The 25,825-nt window shown below is 38.4% G+C and overlaps 1 protein-coding gene and 1 pseudogene across 10 annotated transcripts in view; one reads left to right on the forward strand and one right to left on the reverse strand.

Moving 5' to 3' along the window:
• EML6 (EMAP like 6) overlaps positions 1–25,825 on the reverse strand; it is a 269,209-nt gene that overhangs the window by 169,789 nt on the left and 73,595 nt on the right. The gene's annotated exons all lie outside the window — the stretch shown is intronic.
• LOC118932473 (ribosomal biogenesis factor-like) lies at positions 1,727–22,504 on the forward strand (annotated as a pseudogene).

The raw sequence follows: 25,825 nt of genomic DNA on the forward strand, positions 1-25,825 counted from the left end.
TGCCATTTCTGTGGATGTATTTTAAGTAAAAATTTGTATTTTACATAAATCAGTGTGACACCAAGAGAATCACAGATCCGTATGTTTGTGGTTGTGTAGCATGTTTTCTCTGTAGTCCAATCAAAATAAAACTTTGTCAAATACAAAGCAGAATTTCAAGAAGTCTATAGCAGTCAAGAGGCAGAAATGTTATCATTATTATTCCCAGAAATTAATGTTCTAAACTGTGTAAAGAAGTTGTGCCTTTCTGAAAGTAGGTGTTGGGAATTTAAAAAAAAAAAAAGGACACTTTTTTGGAAAACTAGATTACTGTTTATACAATAAAAAGCTAATTGATCTCTTTTGCCTCGGGCTCATCAATAAAATGGAGATAATATATAAAAATAGATGATATAATGAATACAGAGTATTTTAAGCATAGTACCTGGCCCAGAGTAAGCAGTCAGTTCAAGTTTCATTATCATTTGTGTAACTGGCACCATACTGATTCAACCAATATATGCATGTCTTTGTGGGTACAGTGTGCCTGCCTTCCAGGAAACAAACCATTTTCTGCTGCTCTCCCAGCTCCGGTGTAGTCCCGGTCCCGCAGGGCTAGGCTGTCACGACAGCCCTCCTCCCACCGTGCTCCCTTCCGGGGCTTCCCACCAAGCCTAGCGCCCTCTTTCGTGCAGCCCGCCCAACTACACGCCCCACTGACATCCCCTGTCTGGCCATTGCGCTTGGTGCTGGAGTGCGGCTGGTCTGCCCAGGAGTTCCCAAAGGCCCACTCTGCGTTCCCAGTCCCGCACAGCCGCAGAAGCTGGAGGCCCGCTCCATTTGCACTCACCCATAGAGGCGGGCTGGTTCCTCACGCTTTTGTTTTTCTTTTGAGGCAAAGAGAGTGCAGCTGGAACCCAAAGGGTGCACTTTGTGGCTTCAGCTGTGTGATGGTGGGGACAGTGAGTGCAGGCCCAGATGGAGTGGCAGGGAGGGGATGGGCGCTGAGGATCAGAGGCAGCTCAGAGAGAATGGTGGAATTAGGCCCCAGACGCTGCTGGCTGCTGCCGTGACCGCTCCTCCCAGAAGGAGCCCCAGGTCATGGGGTCTGGAGCTAGATGGGCGCAGGACAGGAGTCCTGGGATGAGAAACACCGGGCTCCCAATGCCAGAGGCCCCTCTTTCCAGATTCATCTGTAAAGAGTCTGGCAGTCTGGAAACCAACCCCAAACCTCCTCCACATTTCTCGCTGCCCATCCCAGAGTCACAGTGTGGGACACTTTACCCGAGGGCCCGGCCAACTGCTGGGGACCCCATGCTAGCCCAAAGGCTGTGCAGGGGTGGGCTGCTGGAGGCCAGAACCAGAGAATGAGCTGCACATACACAGGTCACCAGTCAGTCACCTTCCTGGAGGAGGAAAGACCTAGGGCAGTCACTGATTTCTGCAGTGGCCCCTGCAAACCAGGGTGACATCTGCCAAGCTGCAGCAGCCTGAATACACCGAATCCGTGGCTCCACTGCACGCGTCCCTGAGGCCAGCTACTCCTCCAAACAGCAGCAAGGTGTCTAGAACCCATTGCAAGACACCATTTCTGCCTGTTCCTTGAGCCTTTCCCCTGAAGAACAGTCTAAGGGCTTTGCTCTCTCCGTGACACAGCCCCACTGCCAGCACCCTGTGACGGGCCAGCTGGCCTCTTCACCCAAGCCCTTCCAACAGGCTCCTCTTTTGAATAATAGTGGTTTACGCAATGGCGTGGGCTGGGCCTGGTCTGGGCTGGGAGGAGGACCTGCAGGATGTTCCAGGAAGGCCAGCAAGGTACAGGTGCACTTTGTGGCTTTAGCTGTGTAGAAAGATGGAAGAGGTTGTGACCAGCTGCCCAGGACTTTAGAGAGCATATGAATTTATTTGAAAGACAAGATACAAAGGGCATTCATGTGGAAAGACAAAGTCCCTAGTTCAATGTCTCTTAAAGAGAACAGCGGGAAATGAGATAGGCAGGCAGGCCAGGCAGCCTTGAAAGCCCTGGTAGCAGGCCAGGAAGTTAGAGCATCACTGACAATTATTAGCAGGACACATGAACATTCATATTTTGGGCAGGTCACCCTAGCAGTGGTGAGGTGGAGTGGAGAGACAAGTGGGTGAGAGGTGGTAGGAGTGGAGACAGGGAGGCCAGCTGGGGACTAGCTAAGAGAGTGTGAGGAAAGACAGGGTAGAGGGGATGGAAAGGGTTAGTTAAAAGAGAGAAAAAGGTTTAGGATATTGGAGGCTAAGGAAAAGCTTGAGGATGACAAAGTTGACAGAAGTTTTTTGCTTGGGTTTATAACTCACAGAGCTTGGTAGCATGAGAGTCTGAAGCTTATGAGCCTGCTTCTGGGAGAAGATGGCCTTAACTCTGCCCAGTTTTTAGTGGGGAAACTTGGGTTCACACCACGCCTGCAGTCCTAAGGGTTATGAGGAAGAGCATTTGACTGGACATATGGTCCATGAGGGCAGGGGCTGTTTCCATCACTGTACACAGGTCCTGGAACACTATAGCAAACATCAAAGTGTAAGTGTTTGCTGAGCACAGAGGAATGACACCCTCAATCAGGGTTGCTTAATTGTCTCTCCCCACTGGTACAGGAAAACAGGGTCTTCCCAGGGTCTGGAAAATAAACAAGAATGAGCACATTTCCCCTAGATGGTCAGAGACACTTTCAAGAGACATAAATGCTGTGATCACAGCTTCTTTTTAAAAATGCTTGAGATATTTAGTCAATTCCTGGGGTTCTGAAGCACCCAGAATTTTTAAAAGTTGCTGTTTCAGGAGTAGTGTTCTTACTATAATGTCATGATTTCTGACTTTTCTCAGTTCCTTGAATGGGGATGGAGTGGGATGAAATAGCTTTCAACAATCTTTAAAGACACCTTCAAAATACTTATCAAAATAATATCAAATGTCAAGATAATTTATCAGTCTTTGTTACTCAATTAGCAGTGTTACCAAAAACATCCTATTAATGGATTTGAAGTTTTTTTACCCCGATTATTTTTGTTCTATTCATTCATATTAAAGTTCATAAATTTAACATATATATTAAAAATTTCACATTGAAATTATTTTTTTTTCAGAAGTTCCTTTACCCTGTTCTTTAAATCATCTCACCCAGCCCATGAAACCCCAATGATCAGGTTCCTCCTTTGACATTTGAATACATTAACAATGCTATCTATTTCTCCTCTTAAAAGCCCAGAGTCTCTGACCTCACTTTTCTGGCTCACATGCAACACGATTGCTTAAAATGACTCAGAATGTTCCTATTTACCCACGTCCATGTCAAGAATAGGAAGAACAGAGAACAAAACCTTTATTCACTTTGCCAGTTGTTACTTCCTTTCAGCTCCGCAGAAACCTCACTCCTTTCATCTGTTTAACAGAATGACAGTATCCGTGCACATTCTGGAGCACAGCCAAGTGACATTTACTTTTACTTTAAATTTGTCATAAAACAATTCAATAGCACTTTTTAAACCTCATAAGAGAGGGTGAAAAAAAAAACAATAAACTTTAATCACCAGGTTTGGAAGAGCATAATTTAAGGTATCAGTAATGGGGTAAAGAAGCATTTGTTTAATAAGCAGGTTTGAAGCTACCGTCAAGGTATATCCTTCTTCCCACATCCCTGCACAGCTTTAGAATGTTAGTTCATAAGCATTTAAGTGACAGGGGTATATAATATGTATGTATTTCCCTCATATAAAATCAGATCCACCCCCTGCTGCATGCTTCAAAACTGCTCTTTGCTCCTTCCACAGAAGTGCCCTGAGCCTACAAAGCTGCACTACAGTGGTGCCTTCAGACCAACCAACAGGTTAAAGGAGGTTGGGTCCCCTTATCCCATTAAGGGGCCATGATGGTAAGAATCATGTGCCCTGAATTCCTTCAGATAAGCTGTCATCAGAAATGGCTAATTATTGTGTACTTCCAGGGGAACAATTATGGAAGTGGAAAGCACCACCATTACACAAGATATCTGTTCCACTCTGGACTTACCATCATTTTCTTTACCAGAGCATGGTGTTGTGAGTCTTCATGACCAGAAGTATTGATACTCCTTACTTATATTTTAAGTCTCTCTGCTGTTTGAGAGTCCGTAATCCAAATCTTTTCTTTGCTTTTATGAGGAAATTTGCACTTAGCAAATTTTACAAACTATGATAGTTACAACTATACAAACAATATCATAATTTTAAAACTTTTAAAATTGACTCCCTTTCACTGAGGGTCTCAATACAATGAAGGTCTCATTCTACACTCACATAAAAGGGATTAGTGTCATTCTATTTTTCCTTAGTATTCAGTTTATTGCATTGATTGTATTGTGCATATGGCAATAAAAAAGGGATCAAGCTTTTAAAGAACTGCTTTTCTCTGTGTATATATATATAAATCTAGTCCCATTGGGAAATCCCATCTTCTGTTACCATAGCAACAGAAAGCACTGCAGAGAAGGACCTTCATCACCCTGTCTGGGAGAAGAAATTGATTTGTTTCTGCAACATGCCAAGAGGCCAAAAGCATGTCTTTCTGATGTCAGATGTGATCAAGAAGATTTCCAAATGTGTTGTGTGGGAGAAAAGGAGAATTAATAGGGTCATGGAAAGAAGTAGCCTTGCTTATAAGGCTAAACAGAAAACATTTATCAACACTAATCATTCTTGATTCCTGAAAACAAAAAATTATATTTGAGTACTTGTTCCAAGTACAGCATTTAAAAAATGTTCATAATTCTGACTTTAGTTTTTAAAGCTGCATTTCATGTTTGCCCAGGCTGCTTCAGTGATTCTCTCAGTAATTACTTTATACATTAGTGTTTTTTTTTTTTAAATAGTCTCATCAGGAAAGCATTCTCCATCCCTTCCCTGAAGAAAACACTAAGAGAAGTTTTCTCATGTTAGAGACATACACGTATCAAGGGGATTGGGATGAACTCAGGTGGGTGGGTAAGGAGGACTATTTTCTGAGTTGAAAAGGGAGAGTCCCAACCTCACTGGATGTTCACCTGTGAGGGAGAAAAGGCAAAGGATAGCTTTATTTGAACACAGTGGCCTGGAGGTACATGGCCTCAGATGGGGATGGCTATGCTCTAGTCCTGGTCCAAATGCTGCACTGGGCAGTAGAGTGCCACAATTGGGACTGACTGAAATCTCATCTGACACCACGGAGAGGGCCCTGCCTTCCAGGTGGGGGAAGTAACTTCCAGCAAGTAACTGAAATGTGGGTAGACTACCAAGTCCATTGCCATATATAATCTACAGTTGAGCAGTGGTCCCCCAAGTTGAACTTCTCAACAACCTTAATGGGAAGTACTACATCTAATGAGAATTAAGGTGATATGATTCCTTGCATGTTGAGTATCCCTGTATTGGTATGGAACTATATTCTAGCAATACCTTAATACCACATAGAAAAGAGTGGTTGGTTAAGAACATACAGTTTGACTGCCTGGGATCAAAGCATGCAGTAGCATGCAAGAGCCAACTTTGACTAACCAGAAAGAACTATTAAATCTTAGCAATTTTCTTGCTAAACCCAGCCACTGTTACATGTTAAATTATATAAACTTACAACCAAATAAATTATATTAAAAACAAAGGTAATGATTGGATTAAAGATGGCAGCATGAGAGGTGAGACAGAGACCTCTTCCTAAAACCACACATAATATGAAAATATAATTAATAATTAATACAACTAGTCCTGAAAGAGTAACAGGAAAGAGGGCTGCACCAGACTGCCTACATCTGGAGAAAAAGTGGACCTCATGGAACAGGGCACCAGCACCACTCCCCGGAGACCCCAACATCGCTCCAGGGGCTGAGCAGCTCGAGGGTAGAGTTTCTGGGCACTAGAGGGTGCGACATACAGATATGAAACATCAAACGAACCTGGTTCAAAGCAAAATCTCAATATCAGAGAAAGGACTGAGTGAGACTGAATTAATAAATCTTCCTGAAAGATATTTCAAAGTAAAAATCATAAACATAATCATGGAGGTACAGAAAAATATTCAAGAACTCAGGAACGAATTTAGGACGGAGATCCAATCATTGACGAGCACAATGGAGAGTATTAAAAGCAGATTCGACTTAGTGGAGGAGACAATAAATGAAATAGAAACTAGGGAAGAGGAATACAAAGAAGCTGAGGCATAAAGAGAAAAAAGGATCTCTACAAATGAAAGAATACTGAGAGAACTGTGTGACCAATCCAAACAGAACAATATTCGTATCATAAGGGTGCCAGAAAAAGAAGAGAGAGAAAAAGGGATAGAAAGTGTCTTTGGGGAAGTAATTGCTGAAAACTTCCCAAATCTGGGGAAGGAGATAGTCTCTCAGTCCATGGAGGTGCACAGATCCCCCAACACAAGGGACCCAAGGAGGACAACACCAAGATATATAATAAATTAAATGGCAAAGATCAAGGATAAGGACAAACTATTAGAAGCAGCCAGAGAGAGAAATAAGATCACATACAAAGGAAAACCCATCAGGTTATCATCAGACTTCTCAGCAGAAACCTCACAGGACAGAAGGGAGCAGCATGATATATTTAAAGCAATGAAGCAGAAGGGCCTTGAACCAAGAATACTTTCTTCAGCAAGATTATCATTTAAATTTGAAGGAGTGATTAAACAATTTCCAGATAGGCAAAAGCTGAGAGAATTTAGCTCCCCCAAATCATCTCTACAGTGTATTTTGGAGAGACTGCTCTAGATGGAAGTGTTCCTAAGGTTAAATAGCTGTCACCAGACATAATAAAAAGGGATAGACAAAGAGTACAGAATATGATACCTAACATATAAAGAATGGAGGAGGAAAAAAAGAGGGTATTAAAAAAAAAGAACCTTTAGATTGTGTTTATAATAATATACTGTTAAGTTAGACTCTTAGATACTAAGGAAGTTACCCTTGAAAATTTGGTAACCACGAATCTAAAGCCTGCAATGGCAATAAATACATACCTGATGATAGTCACCCTAAATGTAAATGCTCTGAATGCACCAATCAAAAGACATACAGTCACTGAATAGATAAAAAAACAAGACACAACTATATGCTGCCCACAAGAGACTCACTTCAAACCCAAGACACACACAGACTAAAAGTGAAGGGATGGAAAAAGATATTTCATGCAACTAATAGGGAGAGAAAAGCAGGTGTTGCAACACTTCTTTCAGACCAAATAGACTTTAAAACAAAGAAAGTCACAAGAGACAAAGACGGACATTACATAATGAAAAAGGGGTCAGTCCAACAAGAGGATATAACCAATATAAATATCTATGCACCCAACACAGGAGCACCTACATATGTGAAATAAAAATTGACAGAATTAAAGTGGGAAATAGGATGCAATGCATTCATTCCAGGAGATGTCAACACTCCACTAACTCACTCTAAAGGACAGATCAACCAGACAGAAAATAAGTAAGGAGACAGAGGCATTGAACAACACATTAGAACAGATGGACCTAAGTGACATGTGCAGAACTCTCCATCCAAAAGCAGCAGTATACACATTCTTCTCAAGTGCACATGGAACATTTTTAAGAATAGATCATATACTAGGCCACAAAAAGAGCCTCAGTAAATTCAAAAAGACTGAAATTATACCAACCAGCTTCTCAGACCACAAGGGTATGAAATTAGAAATAAATTACACAAAGAAAATGAAAAAGCCTACAAACACATGGAGGCTTAACAACATGCTCCTAAATAATCAGTGGATCAACGACCAAATAAAAACAGAGATCAAGCAATATATGGAGGCAAATGACAACAATAATTCAACAATGCAAAATCTGTGGGACACAGCCAAGGCCATGCTAAGAGGGAAGTATATTGCAATACAGGCCTACCTGAGGAAAGAAGAACAATCCCATGTGAACAGTATAAAATCACAATTAACAAAACTAGAAAAAGAAGAACAAATGAGGCACAAAGTCAGTAGAAGGAGGGACATAATAAAGATTAGAGCAGAAATAAATAAAATCAAGAAGAATAAAACAATAGAAAGAATCAATGAAAGCAGGAGCTGGTTCTTTGAGAAAATAAACAAAATAGATAAACCCCTAACCAGACTTACCAAGAAAAAAATTGAGTTGGCACACATAAACAGAATCAGAAATGAGAAAGGAAAAATCACCATGGACGCCACAGAAATACAAAGAATTATGAGAGAATACTATGAAAAATCATATGCTAACAAACTGGATAACCTAGAAGAAATGGACAATTCTTCCAAGGCTGATCCAGAAAGAAACAGAAAATCTGAACAGAACAATTACTAGCAATGAAATTGAATTGATAATCAAAACACTACCTAAGAACAAAATCCCTGGACCAGATAGCTTCATGGCTGAATTTTATCAAACATTTAGTGAAGGCCTAATACTCATCCTCCTTAAAGTTTTCCAAAAAGTAGAAGAGGAAGGAATACTTCCAAACTCATTCTATGAGGCCAGCATCACCCTAATACCAAAACCAGGCAAAGACACCACAAAAAAAGAAAATTACAGACCTATATCCCTGATGAACATAGATGCAAAAATACTCAACAAAATATTAGCAAACTGAATTCAAAAATACATCAAAAATATCATCCATCATGATCAAATAGTATTTATTCCAGGGATGCAAGGATGGTAAAATATTAGAAAATCCATCAACATCATCCACCACATCAACAAAAAGAAGGACAAAAACCCACAAGATCATCTCCATAGGTGCCGAAAAAGCATTTGACAAAATTCAACATCCATTCATGATAAAAACTCTCAACAGAATGGGTATAGAGGGCAAGTACCTCAACATAATAAAAGCCATATATGATGAACCCACAGCCAACCTCATACTTAACAGTGAGAAGCTGAAAGTCTTTCCTTTAAGATCAGGAACAAGACAGGGATGCCCACTCTCTCCACTTTTATTCAACATAGTTCTGGAGGTCCTAGCCACAGCAATCAGACAACACAAAGAAATAAAAGGCATCCAGATTGTTAAAGAAGAAGTTAAACTGTCCCTGTTTGCAGATGATATGATGTTGTACATAAAAATCCCTAAAGAATCCACTCCAAAACTACTAGATCTAATATCTGAATTCAGCAAAGTTGCGGAATACAAAATTAATACACAGAAATCTGTGGCACTCCTATATATTAATGATAAACTAACAGAAAGAGAAATCAGGAAAACAAATCCATTCACAGTTGCATCAAAAAGAATAAAATACCTAGGAATAAACCTAACAGAGGAAGTGAAAGACCTATACACTGAAAACTACAAGACACTCATGAGAGAAATTTAAAAAGATACCAGTAAATGGAAACACATCCCATGCTCATGGATAGGAAGAATTAATATTGTCAAAATGGTCACCCTGCCTAAAGCAGCTACAGATTCAATGCAAGCCCTATTAAAATACCAACAGCATTCTTCAATGAACTAGAGAAAATAATTCTAAAAATCATATGGAACCACAAAAGACCCTGAATAGCCAAAGCAATCCTGACAAGGAAGAATAAAGCTGGGGGGATTATGTTTCTTGACTTTACACTCTACTACAAAGCCACAGTAATCAAGAAAATTTGGAACTGGCACAAGAACAGACCCACAGACCAATGCAACAGACTAGAGAGCCCTGATATAAACCCAACCACATATGGTCAATTAATATACAATAAAGGAGCCATGGACATACAGTGGTGAAATGACAGCCTCTTCAACAACTGGTGTTGGCAAAACTGGACATCTACATGCAAGAGAGTGAAACTGGATTATTGTCTATCCCCATTCACAAGAGTAAACTCGAAATAGATCAAAGACCTGAATGTAAGTCATGAAACCATAAAACTCTTACAAAATAACATAGGCCAAAATCCCATGAATATAAACATGAGCCACTTTTTTCTGAATGCTCTCCTCGAGCAAGGGAAACAAAAGCAAAAATGAACACATGGGACTACATCAAACTAAAAAGCTTCTGTACAGGAAAGGACACCATCAACAGAACAAAAAGGCATCCTACAGTATGGGAGAATATATTTGTAAGCAACATATCTGACAAGGGATTAACATCCAAAATATGTAAAGAACTCACACACCTCAGCACCCAAAAAGCACATAACCTGATTAAAAAATGGGTGGAGGATATAAACAGACAATTCTCTAAAGAAGAAATTCAGATGGCAAACAGGCACATGAAAAGATGCTCCACATTGCTAATTATCAGGGAAATGCAAATAAAAACCACAATGAGATATCACCTCACACCAATTAGGATGGCCAGTATCAAAAAGACTAAGAACAACAAATGCTGGTAAGGATGTGGAGAAAGGGGAACCCTCCTACACTGCTGGTGGGAATGCAAGCTAGTTCAGCCATTGTGGAAAGCTATGTGGAGGTTCCTCAAAAAACTAAAAATAGAAATAACATTTGACCTGGGAATTCCACTCCTAGGAATTTACCCAAAGAATATAATTTCTCAGATTCAAAAAGACATATGCACCTCTATGTTTATTGCAGCACTCTGTTTATTTACAATAGCTAAGACATTGCATATGTTTGTTTACAATAGCCAAAACATGGAAGCAACCTAAATGTCCATCAGTAGAGGAATGGATAAAGAAGATGTGGTACATATACAATGGAATATTATTCAGCCATAAGAAGAAACAAATTCTACAATTTGCAACAACATGGATGGAGCTGGAGGATATTATGCTCATTGAAATAAGTCAGGTGGAGAAAGACAAGTACCAAATGATTTCCCCCATTTGTGGAGCATAACAATGAAGCAAAACTGAAGGAACAAAACATCAACAGCTCACAGACTCCAAGAAGAGACTAGCAGTTACCAGAGGTGAGGGGTGGGGGAGGATGGGTGGGGAGGGCGGGAGAAGGTGATTGAGGGGTATTATGATTGGCACACATGGTGTGGGGGAATCATGGGGAAGACAGTGTAGCAGAGAGAAGGCAAATAGTGACTCTGTGGCATCTTACTACACTGATGGGCAGTGACTACAATGGGGTATGGGAGGGCACGATAACAGGGGTGAATGTAGCAACCACATTGTTTTTGCATGTGAAAAGAGTGTATATCAATAATACCTTAATAAAATAAATAAATAAATTTTAAAAAAACAAAGGCAATATATATTAAAACTCACCTCCTAATTATTTTACTACATTTTACTATTATCTATAATTTTGAGCTTATTTAATCCTCTCCTATTCCTATGGTATATTTACTATAGAATGATGTGTTACTGCCCCTTTCTTTGCAACTCTGTTTTCAATGTCTATTAGTGGTTTGAAGTCAACCCTAGTAGAAGTATTTAGATCATGGAAATCAACAAATACTACAAATCAGGCTTGATATACTGTTCTGTTGATTGCCTAAACTTAAGACATAGAAGAATAAAAACATTAATGCGGAATAACCTAAAAGTGTGTCATGTCTGTAGCTATTACTATTAATAACACAAAAATTGAGAAAATATTTCTCCAGTATTTAAAAAATATCATCTAGTTCAGCAAAGAAGTCTCTCACATTCATTGGCAAATAATTAATTCTGATATATGTCTTTGTTGTTTTATTTTATTAATATAAATGAAAATATTCAACCAACATTCATTTCAGAACTGCACTCATTTGTCAGTATTGTGAGGAACTTATTTTCTGAACCAGATAGCAATCAAGCATTTATTCCTTGTCTGATTTTTGTCAAATCATGGTTGAAATGCAACCACAAGTTGGCCACAGACACAAAAGTTCAGCAAAAATCAGTGAAAGCATTCTATGAGAATTGATTTGCTGTATGGAATTTACAATAAAGAGTATTATATATTGCATTATTATTTGTAAATTGTGTGCTACATATCATATCAGTAAAATTTATAACAAACCTTTGAACACATATGCTTGCATTTTTTCTCCTGGAGAGCTGGTTTTTAAACAATTACCAGTATATCACTGAAGCTTATCTCCTCTACTTACTGGCATATATCATAAAAGGACGTCAATGATATCTACAATGGATTAATAAAGAAATAGCAATTAATCATATTGTTTTGAGATGTGGAGGTAATCACCAGAAAGAACAGTCATAAAAATTAAAAATGCTCCTTTGAAAAACAGATTGGGGATAGGAAAAGACAGGGCAGGGGCAGTTTTTCACTGTAAGGCTTTCTGTAATTTTTGACTGGTGTATCTATGTTGCTTAGATAAAAATGAAAAATTCAAACAAAAAAATAGTGACAGCTAAATAAAAATTGATTAACTTATGCAAAAAGAATGAATGTATCTGGTGGTTTAGAAGTCTTCCACAGGCAGGAAGTAGGAAAGGATGTCTGATGACTAAATCAGATTTACCAGCTCCCAGATGTTCTCAATAAGTATAATTGTTACTGATAAAAGGAATTTAATCAGCATGGCTAGTCTTACAGTTCATTCTCTGAAAAAAGAGAAATACTGCTTTAAGACTGTAAGGCAACAACAGTTCAGTAATGAGAAGTTTCACTAATGAAAGGGGTCTACGTGAAGCCCAACTTTCTGGAGCTATTCATCTCTTTCTTATTTCTCTTTAAGCAAGGAGCATGACTCAAGCATCAAGGGTTATATTTGGCAGAAGTCCTGTTAATTTAGCATAATTAAATATGCCAGTCATGTAGTTCAGTCAGGTCTGATTCAATACTTTAGAGAAGTCATTAGTGAATCCATCTGGTCTAGTGGCTTGCCAGATGGCAAAATGTTACTACCTCTATCTGTTCTGCTCTTGCAATATTCTACCTCTATTGTAGAAGAGCACGCAGTTCTTTTCAGGGTAAGTCCTAATTTGCTAGTTTACATTATCAAGGGATCTAGAAGGAGGAAGGCAAGCCTAACAATTGTGCTATACCATGCCAACTGAGCCACAATATCTCAAGGCTCCATTAGATGCCTTGTTGTTCTACTGTTGAATGCAATGTGATTTCATCATTTCCTTTTCCTCAGAATGTTCTACATCAGACATTTCAGAAGGTGCTCCGTTTCTGACTACAGTCAGAGCTACCGGGAAAGGTAACCAGCTGCATTTCACATCCTTGAGATCATAATGGTCCAAATGAGAAGAACCCTGAAAGCGCTTTCTCCCTGAGGATGGTCACCTAAATGGAAAAGTGGCCAGTATTGGTTTTTTTAAATTACAGCACTGCAGGGCTTTGTGAGAGTGCCTTAAAATAACAACCTTCAAGTTGTTGGGTTCTTTGTGCAGACTTAACCTTTGATTTACCAGTTCCCTAACCAGCTGGGCCAAAATGCAAGGTATTCTATAAAGCACTGCCAATGGCAACTTTAATAGAGTCACTTCACCTGTTGATGTCCAAGATAAATGCTTAAATCCAAGTGATACTGGGGGTTTGGAGATGCTGGAGGGGCTGAGGTGGCTTAATGAAAGTATGAGACAAAGATGAAGCCTAGAAAAGAGCCTGACATTTTATTGCCACTCTCAACGTCCAACCCATCAAGTTTATTCTAAGGCTAAGCATTAAGTTGATCTGAAGCCCCACAGTTCCTAAGCCAGGCCAGTTTTGCACGTTTAATTGACTGACTTAGTTCATTGTGATCAGATAGAGTTTGTATTCCTGAGATTGCTTCTTCCAAAGCCACCGCCTGGGCTTCTGGGAATGAGAGGTGCCATACTATGGTAACTCTTGCACTTAGAACTTTGGTTCTTATTTTTCTTTTCTTACTAGTACCTGCCTCCTCTTCCTTTGTTTTTCATTCCTCTTCCTTCCTTTCTTTCCTTCCCTTTCAGTTTTTTCTCTGTCTTTATGTTGGGGTGTTATAATTTACCCGGCATCTATGTGTGTTTGGAGAGGAGTAGGGAGGGTGGAAAGGTATGTGCCTGCATCAACCTCAGTCCCACATGTTGCCAGAACTGGAAGTCCATGCTTGACTCTTGACCACCACCCTCAGTTCTGAACAGCTGGGATTATATCTGTGGAATATGTGCTGTGAGCCTAGCACAAATGATTCAATTTTGTAAAAATGTTATTGAACTTCATAAAGATGATTAAGATCTTTTTTTTTTTTTGGTATCCTTAATCTACAATTACATGAGGAACATTATGTTTACTAGACTCCCCCCATCACCAAGTTCCCCCCATGATTAAGATCTTTTTAAGATTCCACTTGTGTAAGAGCCTCTGTGTTTCCACTGAGCAGAAATGGTTACAGAGTAATGGCCCCTTCCACCACCATTTTTCTTCACTGCAGACACCTTCAGTGCCATGTAGGCAACAGCTGGAAAGATCAAAGTGGGGTTCATCTACCTTGTAATCACCAGTGCCCTATGGTAACGGAAGAATCTGTGATCCCAAAAACTGCTGTGCCAGAAGAGAAGAGGGGAGCAGAACCCTCCCAACTGTGCTCTGACCTCTGAAATGGCTCTTGAGCTGGTTTTTTTTTTGCCTTTGCTTATTTTTTTGACTGCTATATCTATCAACCACAGAAAAGAGTACCAATATCTCCCACCATTTATGGATGGACCAATTTCTCCAAGTAGTTCTGCTGAGTTTGGTTTTACATTTTCTAGGGTATGTTATTAGATTACATACAGGCTTAGAACTTATTTTCCTGGTAAATAACTTTACCATCATGTACTTACTCTATCTCTAGTGTTTGGTCATGCCTTAAAATCTATTTTATCACATATTAATTGGGCTATATGAGCATCCTTTCAGCTAGAATTTTTCTGGTATATCTTTCTCATATTTTTACTGTCCACCTTTCTGTGTTCTTAACCTGTAGCGGTATCTATTACAAAAGAATAGAGCTGGACTTTCTTAATCCTAAATGAAAAGCTGTATCCATTAACTAAAAAGTTCAGACTATTTGTTTTTAGTGTAATCACTGAAATGTTTAGATTTACATCTACCACTTATTTTATACATTATTTATCCTGTTTTTTCTTTTCTAGTTTTATTTTTTTTTAATTTATTTTCTTCTCATTCTATTTCTCCATTCTACTAGTTTAAAAGTTGTTGGTGCTTTTTGTATTCTTTCAGTGATTACTCTAGAAATGTTAACAGGCATTCTTATAAAAATCTAAGGATTATCTGTATCTTTCTCCTTAACCCTGTAGGAACTTGAGAACACTTTAACTCCTATCTTTCCTGGCTCACATTCTAATTCCACCACTATTTTATTTGTTTTTTTAACATACAAGTTAGACATTATTATTGTTTCATGCAGCCAATGTTTAGTTATCTAATTACTTGACTCACATTTCTCTTGCCTCTTAGATATTCATCTGGAATCATTTTGCTCACACCTGAAGTATATATATCTCTTACATTCCTTTAGTGCAGGTCTGAAAAAATTCTTATTTACCTGAAAAATTATTTTGTCCTTGTTCTTGTTATACACTCTCACCAGATACATAATTCTAGTATGCACCTCACTCTATACTCCATATTTTTAAACCTCTCTGTCCTAGACAATGTATTTAGATACATCTTCCAATTCACTAAGTCTTTCTTCAATTGTGCTTAATTTGCTACTTATTTTGAAGCTTTAGTTTTTTCCAGTCTTAATTACTTTAAATAGCATTGCTCCTAATTCATATTTTAATCCCTTCTTTTACTATTTTAAACATATTAATCATGCTCACTTCAAATATCTAAAGTCCTTATGGACCTGATTCTGTTGCCTACTTTTCTCCTGCTTCCACTTATGATGTCTTATTTTCTTATATATGTTGTGATTTCTTTTCACTGAAGGCTCATGCTTCTGCGAATTTTATCTGTAGGAATTCTTAGAGACTCAGGGTAAAAATGCATTCCTCCAGAGGACTTGCATTTGCTTCTCTGGGCACCTGGAGTTACCACTGTCCAAGAATCACTGTGTGGAGTTTGTCAGAGCACACAGGCAGACTAAATTTGTGTTGCAGGCCTATATGCGAGCTATCTTGTGATCATAAATGTTCGAGTTTCTTTCTTTCTTCCTCACTAATCCTTTATGCTAGAGACTTGTTTTTTTTACCTAGGTCACTATTACAATATGGATCCAGGTCTTCGGGGTTCTAGCTATGCCAGCACCTAGAGTTAGATGTCGTGTTTTATCTCCTGTCACCTACACCCCATGAGGCTATCCAATGGAAGCCCAGAGACACCATCATTCAGCACAAGCCCCAGAGCAAAGGCCATCTTGAGGACTGACTGATCATTCTAGGTTTTCACCTTCACTTCATTTTTGGCCTCTAAGCATTCTTTGACTTATTAGCTCAGAAATGAATTTTATAAAATATATTTTCAATACTTTATCCAGCCCTTTAAATTATTCTTTTCAGGAGGGTTGTTCAGGTTATCTGATCTTGCACACTACTAAAAATATGAGGCTCATCCCTTCTTTTACAATCCCACTACTACTTCTGTAGTTTAGGCCTCTTTCTAAGGACAAATAGTCTGATTTGCAAATTATTATTTCATAGTGCCACCTTCCACCACACACACACAATCACACAAACTTCCATACACTTACACACACATACTCATCCACTCACACACTCACCCATCTACCCTCAGACATAGTGTGTTTTCATCCACATACACACATTGCATAGCACTGCACCTCACACAGAAAATACTTAATGCAGCCTAACTGAATAAGATTTCATTTTCATATCTTCAACTTTTGATGTCTAACTTACATCTAGATTATTATCTTTGCGAACTCTGTGGTTTCTGGATTTGGCCATCATCAGGGATCTTCTTTTGAGTACATGTTGTTACTTTGTTGATTTCTGCTCCAGACCATGGTTGAAGGGAGTGTATGTGATAGATAAGAACTCTGACTTTGGAGTCCTATAGATTTGCATTTGGTGTGAATCTCAACGCCACCATTTACTGACTATAGGAAGTTATAAGATATAACTTGTATCGCTGGGTCTCAATTTTTTCATCTGCCAAATGGGGTAAATATAAACACTTAGCACAGGGTCTGGGACTCAGTGAGTGCCTAACAAATACTACCTGTAAGTGACAAGGCCTTTAGCATCACAACTAAAATGATTTATTACCAAGTGAATTGAATTTAAAGCCTTAAGCACACCAGATAAGTTATTTATTTTTATTTTTAGATATGCAAAGTAAAACTGAAATGATTATCTCTTCCTCACTCTTTCTCTCCTTGGGGTCATTAATTCTAATTCTACAAGGATTTTTAAAGAATAGTAAATGTAAACATACAAGAGGGTAGGGATTTTAGTGCTTTTTTTCATCAATGACCTTAGAACAGCATAGTGCCTGGCATCTAATGGATACTTCATAAATATTTGTTGAATGAGTAATAAGTAAACACACATTGCTCCAAGTATCTGAATAAGATGGATTAAAGAACACATTATAAAATATAGGCACCCTTCCTGAACATAATCCTGTCATGAACCCTACAGACAAGAAAGACCATGAAAAATGCCATTTATACTCAATATTAATAGTTACCAACAAATATTTATTTAAAATTAACCAGAAGTTCAAAATCCAGTTTTTAAAAGTGCCATTCTGAGACTGATGGCATAACATTTTAATTCATAGGGCCTCATACTTTTCTTCTAAATTAGGTACAAAATAAAAACCGTATTTGCGATACTGGTTTTGAAAAATTATGGATTAGATTTCTTATAATAGTTTGTACATTGAAAATGTTAAATAGAAATGAAGAAAGGTTCTTTGAAAGCCTAGAACACTGCAAACAAGACTAATTCAAGGTCACTGATTTTCCTTTGCATTTTTGTTCAGTACAAATGGTTTCATAGGGAAAAGCTTTATCTCTATTCTGTTATCCTACATAAAAGGACATGGAATTACGTCTTCTACAGTCCTGACATCCTGCTGGGGAGTCAGCATGAATAAACCTTCACTTTAAAACTAGTATTCCTCCAGTGATGGAAATTCATGTAAGCAACACTTCAGTGCCCAGGCCGACTTAGCCATTTACTTTGCTTCATATTCTCAGACATGTCATAGGAAATGATTTTCAACTCTAATTAGAAACTATTAAACAGCAGAAATTAATGTCCAGGGTTAAGTTAATCCAAGGAAACAGAGTACATGGAGGATAACTATTCCAGCTCCTGATCCCTTATTGCAACGGGATCCTCTGCCAGCTCCTGTCTCAAGACTTTGTATATGTGATCACATTTAACCTCCAGGAAGGTCTAGCTGGGTTGGAGCTAAGGGTCCTACACAACTACTATGTAGAGGTAAGTAATAACCTCTTTCCCTTTTTCATTCCCCATATTTGTTTTAATCCACTGAAGGGAAAAAATAGAAATAAATAAATAAATAAACTGCTTGGGAATCAAAATTATTACACTGTCTAGAAAGGTGGTCCATTCATCCACCCATTCAAATATCTGATATGTTAGGGGTTGGACTGAGGCTACAAAGAACACTGGCTGTGGCCAGGGTCTGCAGACCCAGGAGAATTTCCTGTCTGAAGGGACAGATTATGTCCTTGAGCCAGCATCAGAGTCAGTTCATGCGAGTTTTAAGAAAAATACTGAAAGCTTTCATGTGGCAGGGGTTTCTGAGACATTTATTATTTTAGGACATGTTCAATAATGAAAAATGTCCATATTTTTAAAACAGGTACCCCAAAAAAGTCTGTCTAAAGTGTACTCTTTAATTCAAGCTTCATTTTAATGAAATAGTAGGTGATACCTTTAAAACTTAAGCCCCAAACTTTGATCCTTCTAGGAAGCTATCTGGTCCTTCAAATACAAAAGAAAAGTAAGGCATAGAGTAGTTAAGTGGGATGCCTAGAATCTCCCAGTTTGTAGCAGAGCTCCAGATCAGCTTGACCTCTAGGCCTCTAGATCAGCTCTGTTGCTAGCCCCCAAAAAAGGAGCTGGATTTCAAAAGAGAATCATGTTCTCTGGAGAAAGCTACCACATAAATAACCAGATTGTAAGCAAGGGATCAGAGCCAGTACCAGTAACAACCATTGTTATTACTAATCTTCAACCTAACCTTTGGAAATAGTTATTTTGTCACTTTACAGATGGGCAAACTGAGGCTCAGCATATAAGGTGACTTGTCTAAGCTCAGTCCATAGATGCAAGTTATCCAAACATGACTGAAATAAACTTGCAAAGAGAAGTCTTGCTCAGATCCTTTGGGCTAATATAAGCCAGAAATTTGATCTCAAAAAGAAACAAGTTGTCAATGTATGCCAATTGGTTTGCTAGGCATTTTCACATTCAGTGTCCTTTAAATAATTTCTGAGGATCAGAGAGCTCTGTTTAGTAAGGAGTTGAGCAAAGATTCAAATGGAGGTTTGCCTGATTCTAAAAATTTAGAGCTAATTTTACCTAACATCAGTTTCTTTTCCATTATACTTTTTTCTGTAAAGGGTCAGATAGTAAATATCTTCATCTTTGAAGGCCACAGTGTCTCTGCTACCACTACTATTGACTCTGCCATACAGTGTAAAAGCAGCCATGGGCAATATGTAAATGAATGAACACATCTGTGTTCCACTACCACTTTATTTAGGGACACTGAAATTTGAATATCATATAATTTTCACAGGTCATGAAATACTATGCTTCTTTTGATTTTTTGCATTTAAAGTGAAAATTTCACTCAAATGAACTTTAAAATGTAAAATCATTCTTAGCTTATGGGCCATACAAAAACAGATGGTTGACCAAATTTGGCATGTGGGCTATTGTTTGCCGACCTCTAAGATATATTATCCTTCTTTTAGTACCTACCAGATGCCAACAGTCAATTAAGAATTCTTCTTAGAAATCTAGTTTATCAAATGATTACTTCTCAGCACCAAAATGCATGATTTTGACATTGAGCACACATGGCTTACAAGAGAAAACAACTCTTTTCTTATAAAACATTTCAAACATATAAATGCAAATATACACTAATGCAAACATATAATGTGTATATATAAGGCATAAAGGAAAATAAAATGAAATGAATAATACATGGACCCATCATCCAGTTTAAGAAACACATTTCCAAACAATGATGTCCCTGCATATCCTCCACAAAGCCACAGCCTCCTCCCTCCCTGTGAAAACACCACTATCCTGAATTTTGTCTTTATCATTGTCTAGTCTTTTTAATGTATAGTTTTATCATGCATGTATATAAGTTTGTGTTTGAACTTTATTTAAATGGTGTTTATCATATACATCATTCTTTTTTTTTTTTTTTTTATTAATAATTATTTTTTATTGAAGGGTAGTTGACACACAGTATTACATTACATGAGTTTCAAGTGTACAACACAGTGGTAGAACATTTATATACATAATTCTAGGTTCCAGCTATCACCCTACCAGGCTGTTACAATATCTTGACTATATTCCTTATGCTATACATTACATCCCGGTTACTAATTTATTTTACCATTGGAAGTCTGTCCTTCTTTTTTTTTTTTTTTTTTTTTTTTGTGAGGGCATCTCTCATATTTATTGATCAAGTGGTTGTTAACGACAATAAAATTCTGTATAGGGGAGTCAATGCTCAATGCACAATCATTATTCCACCCCAAGCCTAATTTTTGTCAGTCTCCAATCTTCATATACATCATTCTTTCACTCCACATCATATTGTGGCATTGCACCTATGTTGGTTTACCTGCACCAGAAGACAAAGGAAAAAAGTGATATTTCTATCCATAAGAAAATGGATAATGACATCATGGTCCATGTACTTCTACTGCACAGGAGTAAATTTAAATAAAATAAAAACAATAGATTTCTAACTAAAAATATCAATTGGATTTCTAATAAAGAGTCTGTAGATATTTAAAAATAAATTCCACAATCCTTTTAGTAAAAATCTATCTTCCAGGGAGTTATCAATCACAAATATGATTGATATACATGAGTTCAGTGATGGAGAGAGGGAGAGGGGTGGGGGGAAGCTACAGTGCATTCCTGTAATGCTGGGGGCAGGAGTTATGGCAGTAGAATTTTACTCCTTGAAAGTGTTTCCTCTTCTGGAAAAATGGACTTACAGAGCTGTGCCATGGAGGCCCAAATCCAGCTGCTGGGAAGGTATATTAGTGAATCATAGATATGACTGATTAAGAAAGTCATATGATATAAACCATTCGTCTTCTTTTCAAGCCAGTAAAATGAGTATCTCCATTTGTGCTATTGAAACTGTACATTTATCTAATTGGAATACCTCAGGTACTTTGCCTTTCTTTATTTAAAAAAAAATACCTCCATAAATCAATGTTAAAACAGACATCTCATTAATAAATCTAGAAAAAACTATCAATATGGCATTAGTTCATTAATTCCTACTAATGATTTTAAAGTCACTGCAAATCACTGATTGCTTATAAATGAAAAAAATGTACTTAGAAATAAAAAGCAAGAGAATATAATGTGGCATGTGTATTTCATAACTTCACAAAATATATGTAGGGATAAAGCAAAAGCTTCAATATATGTCTTCTTAGAACTTGTTTGCCAATGTTAAAACGTACAAAATCAGCCTTCGTCAGTGACACCACCAGAAAGGTGCATGAGTCCGTGGCAGAGTTAGTCTATTTCTATGGCCCTAACCCGTTGCTCTTCCTCAAATTTCTTTCTTCCTAAGGTTTTGAAATGGGATATTTACTCCAATATATGTAATATGGTTTTTCTAAGATATGATTCACTCTCAGTGCTTCCCAAATCAAGATCTCACTCTAGTATTCTAGGAAGATTCAAGTAAAATTATAAAATCACTAGATGTAAGGAGGTTAGAAGAGAGTGGGGGTACAAAGTGAGTTAGACACAGAGCCTGCTTTTAAGGCATTTGTAATCAAGTGAGGAAGACATGCATGTAAACAACTGTATAAACTAGGCTAGATTATGCCACAATAACCAAGAAGCCCACAGTTTTGGTGGCTTATTCCTTCTTCAAGCGATATGGCCATAGTGAGTTAGCAGAGGGGCTGTCTCAGGGACCCAGGCTGGCAGAGTGGTCACTATCTTGAACAAGACAAAGGGAAAAAAAGACATGGTGAAGAATGCACTGGCTTTTCCCCTGGATCCTTTGCATGCCAGTGGCATCAGCTGGAGCTCGAGCTGCTGCATGAGGGTAGCAAAGACAATGGCCAGGATCAAACTAAAGGGCAGATGTCCAGCAATATGCTTCATAGAGCAAGCCGAAAAAATTTTAAAAACAAAGCAAAAACAGTTACCACTAATCTTAAGAAGATAAACATTGTGAATGATGAAAAGTTAACAGAGTAAAATACAAGTTTTATAGACATACAAAAGGAACTTCCACATTTCTCAAAAGGTCTTTCTCTTGAACCTCTGCATCAACAGCTGATTCCTCAGCAGGGTCCAGAAAATGAACCAGTTAATGTTGATGAAGCTATAAGATGATTGGCTCAGTTGTAATACATGGTGATGCATCAAATTCCCCCAAAAGACCAATAAATTAAATGTTTTATACAATTTAAAAAAGAATGCACTGGCATTTAAAGCTTAAACAACACATTACTTCTACTCATATTACATTGGCTAATGCAAGTCAATGGCTACACCTAACTGAGTGGGCAGGGATATGCAATTTTACCATGTGCCAGTAGGAGAGAGTATTCATGAATGAATAGCATTAATGTGAACACAGAAACAATTTTTGTATAATCAAAGGAAAAATAATCAAGGTACTGAATGGTGTTGGAGAATAGAAAGATGATTACATCTGCCTGGGACACAGGGGGCTTCAAGAAGACTAGTGGCACTTGAGGTGGATCTAAGATAGGTGAAGACTCGGGGGTGGGTAGACAATCTAGGCTGAGGAACAAGGTAAGCAAAGGTGCTAGGGCACAACCCTGTGAGCATCAGAGGGGCCAGGAGAAGGGAATGAGGAAGTATGTGGAAAGCTCATCCGGATGTAGGACAGAGAAGAACCTGAATGGTCCAACCACACTGAGCATAAACACTATACATATAAATTTCAATTAAGAAAACAGGAGGCCACTGAAAAAAATGCTTTGTGCCTTAATAACAACATTTAAGTAGTTTGATAATCTTTTGAATGATGCTATCTACGTTTAACCCTCACAAGATACAGTGTTGATATACCCATGAAAATACGAGGAAATTGAGCCCTAGGTCACAGCACAGGGAAGGGAAGGAGGGAGCCTGAATTTAAAGCTGATGCTATATTTACTAAAACACATTTCTAAAGCATGACTCAAACTGTTTCTATATTCATTCATTCATTTTCATCCCCACCTTCCAGGAAAGATCCTGCAACAAGTATCCGCTAAATGCCACTGTGGTAGTTGCTGAGGATATACTAATGAATAAGATAGCCTGTAATCCCACATGGTTCAGAGTGTCCTTAGGAGAGATACAAGCAAGCAAACACAATGAGTTCTGGGATGCATGTAGCAAACCATAGCACAGGAGAATGGAGAAGCAAGAGGGGTTGCTGGGACCTTTCAGAAAGCTATTGAGAAATGGGGAGTTGCTAATCAACAGATACAAAATTTCAGTTATACAAGATAAGTAAGTTCTAGAGATGTACTGCACAACATTGTGCCTACAGTTAATACTGTACTGCACATTTAAAACTTTGTAAAGAGGGTATATCTCATGTTCACTGTTCTTACCACAGTTGTAAAAAAAGAAAAAAAAAAGGAAGCTATTAGGAAGCCACTGCACCAGGGCAGTATTAGAAGGGCTGCACAGGAGAGGACCGGTAGGGAGGTAAACCAAGGACAAAGGATCAGCCAAGTGACAGGATAGCAGGAGGAGTAGAAGGGGCAGGGGGATAACTCCCAGCATGGAGCTGGGGAGGAACCCAGGAAGGACAGGCACTGGGGAGAGAAGATGGACTGTAGGCAGAGACCATGTCTCTTGGGTTCACAGTACCTGACATACAGTGGGCCCAGTGAGTAACTGCTCGAGTAATGAATACTTCCATTTCAGATATGTGGTATTAGGCAGCGTTAGATAGTCTAACAAAGGGTTAGCAATTTCAGCCCAGTACTCTGGAGAAAGGTTAAGGCTGAAGACACAGATAAGTAAGCTCCATAATAAGACCCCATCAGGGCCAAAGGATGCGTCTTCAGTCTCATCAGCCTTGCCTGCCAGGTTTCAACATTCTCGGTGATTTCAGTATTCCTAGGTCTGCCTCTCTCCTTTGTGGTCATCCTTAAAGTATCCCCTTAAATTATTCCATAGCAGATACTCTCTTCCTGGTTGTAGGAGCCCCTAGAGCACTATTTTTTCAACCCACACACTTTCACTGCACAGGGAAGCATTCTGGCTCTGGAGCATGTTCTCTCTCAGTAAGCCAGGAAGATTATGATATGTTGTGAGATGACAATGATATATTTTTCCTCCAATAATGAATATGTATGGACTAATCAATTCTTCTCAATTAACTCAGTATTATTAACATTACCTCAAAAGTTGTGAGCCTATGTGGATTTGATAGGACTAGTACGTTGAGTTAGACAATGCTTGAATAAGGTATTTTATTATATTTTGACAAAATCTAAATAAAACAGTATTTGATGAAAAGGGATTTGTCATCCATTAGAAATCCCTGAGAGACATTTTTGCCTCACATAACAAAGTGAATGAAAATAAACTGTATTTATTGAATACTTCTTTTGGGTACAGGCATCAGATGTTTATACACCTGAAAAAAATTCACAGAAATTAAGTTCTAATGTGCATGAAAAGATTATACAGAATCAGTATAAATACTTTTAAATATTTGACATATTTAATTTCACTATCAAAGAATATTATTAGGTTTCAAAATTCTAAAGTTATACAGTTTGGAACAATCATTTCTCAGGATGTGACAAAGCACTGCCATTTACTTGAAGTGAATAAGTTGGGCAGAAAGGTATGAACCAGCCTGGGATTTCACTGGGATGGGCCAAGAGCCTCACAGACAGGGCTGCAGGGGCTCACAGCAGGGGACAGACCCTCAGGCAAAGGAGAGGAAACCCAGGTTCCCTGGGAGCTGTGGCCTTGCAGGTAGGGAGATGGATAAAGAACAGCCAGGCATGATGCTCCAGAATCAAGGCAGGCAGGAAGAATAACCTGTGCTGAGCAAGACCCCAGGACTAGGTGAGGCCCAAGAGCAAGGCCCTGGCATTAGGGAAGGTAACTAGTTAAGAGCAGAACAAACCCCAGATCTTCAGAGACTCTGGGAACTTAAATATGGAGCTCAGTAACAACCTCAATTCACATGCATGGAAGTGGGGAACAATGCACAAGCCCATAGGCAGAGGGTTTGGGGAGCCAGGGAAGGGCCTAGATCTACCTCCAGCAGAGCTGTTGCAGGGGCTAAGCCAAAAGGGTCTGCAAGGAGAGGATGAAATGAACTTAGATATGGTCTGCAACATAGATACTGCAGACGGGGAAAGAAGGGCCAACAGGAACTCACAGAAGGATGGTTTACAGATTGTTGACTGAAGCTATAGTTAACTCAATTTAGAAATGAACTCAAGATATTCTTTTAAACTCTAATCTAAATATTAATGTTAATAGCAAAGATTAATAATTTATTACACTGATTCACACAGAATTATCATGACATATAAAGTCTAATATTGGACCAAGCTTCTTATTCACTGCATTTCTCCAATAACTGCACTCTCTTTAATGATTCCATTTGCAGAAAAACAAAATATGTAGGAGTCTTACATAATTATCAAACAAATCTTTTCACTCACTGGAGTTTTATCTGAAATGCTAATTTAAATAGGGGGGAGAAAGCCTACTTTTTCTTATCTAAACTGTGTCCAGGAAATAGAC

This window comes from Manis pentadactyla, chromosome 2, assembly GCF_030020395.1.
Source record: "Manis pentadactyla isolate mManPen7 chromosome 2, mManPen7.hap1, whole genome shotgun sequence".
NCBI classification, from domain to species: Eukaryota; Metazoa; Chordata; class Mammalia; order Pholidota; family Manidae; genus Manis; species Manis pentadactyla.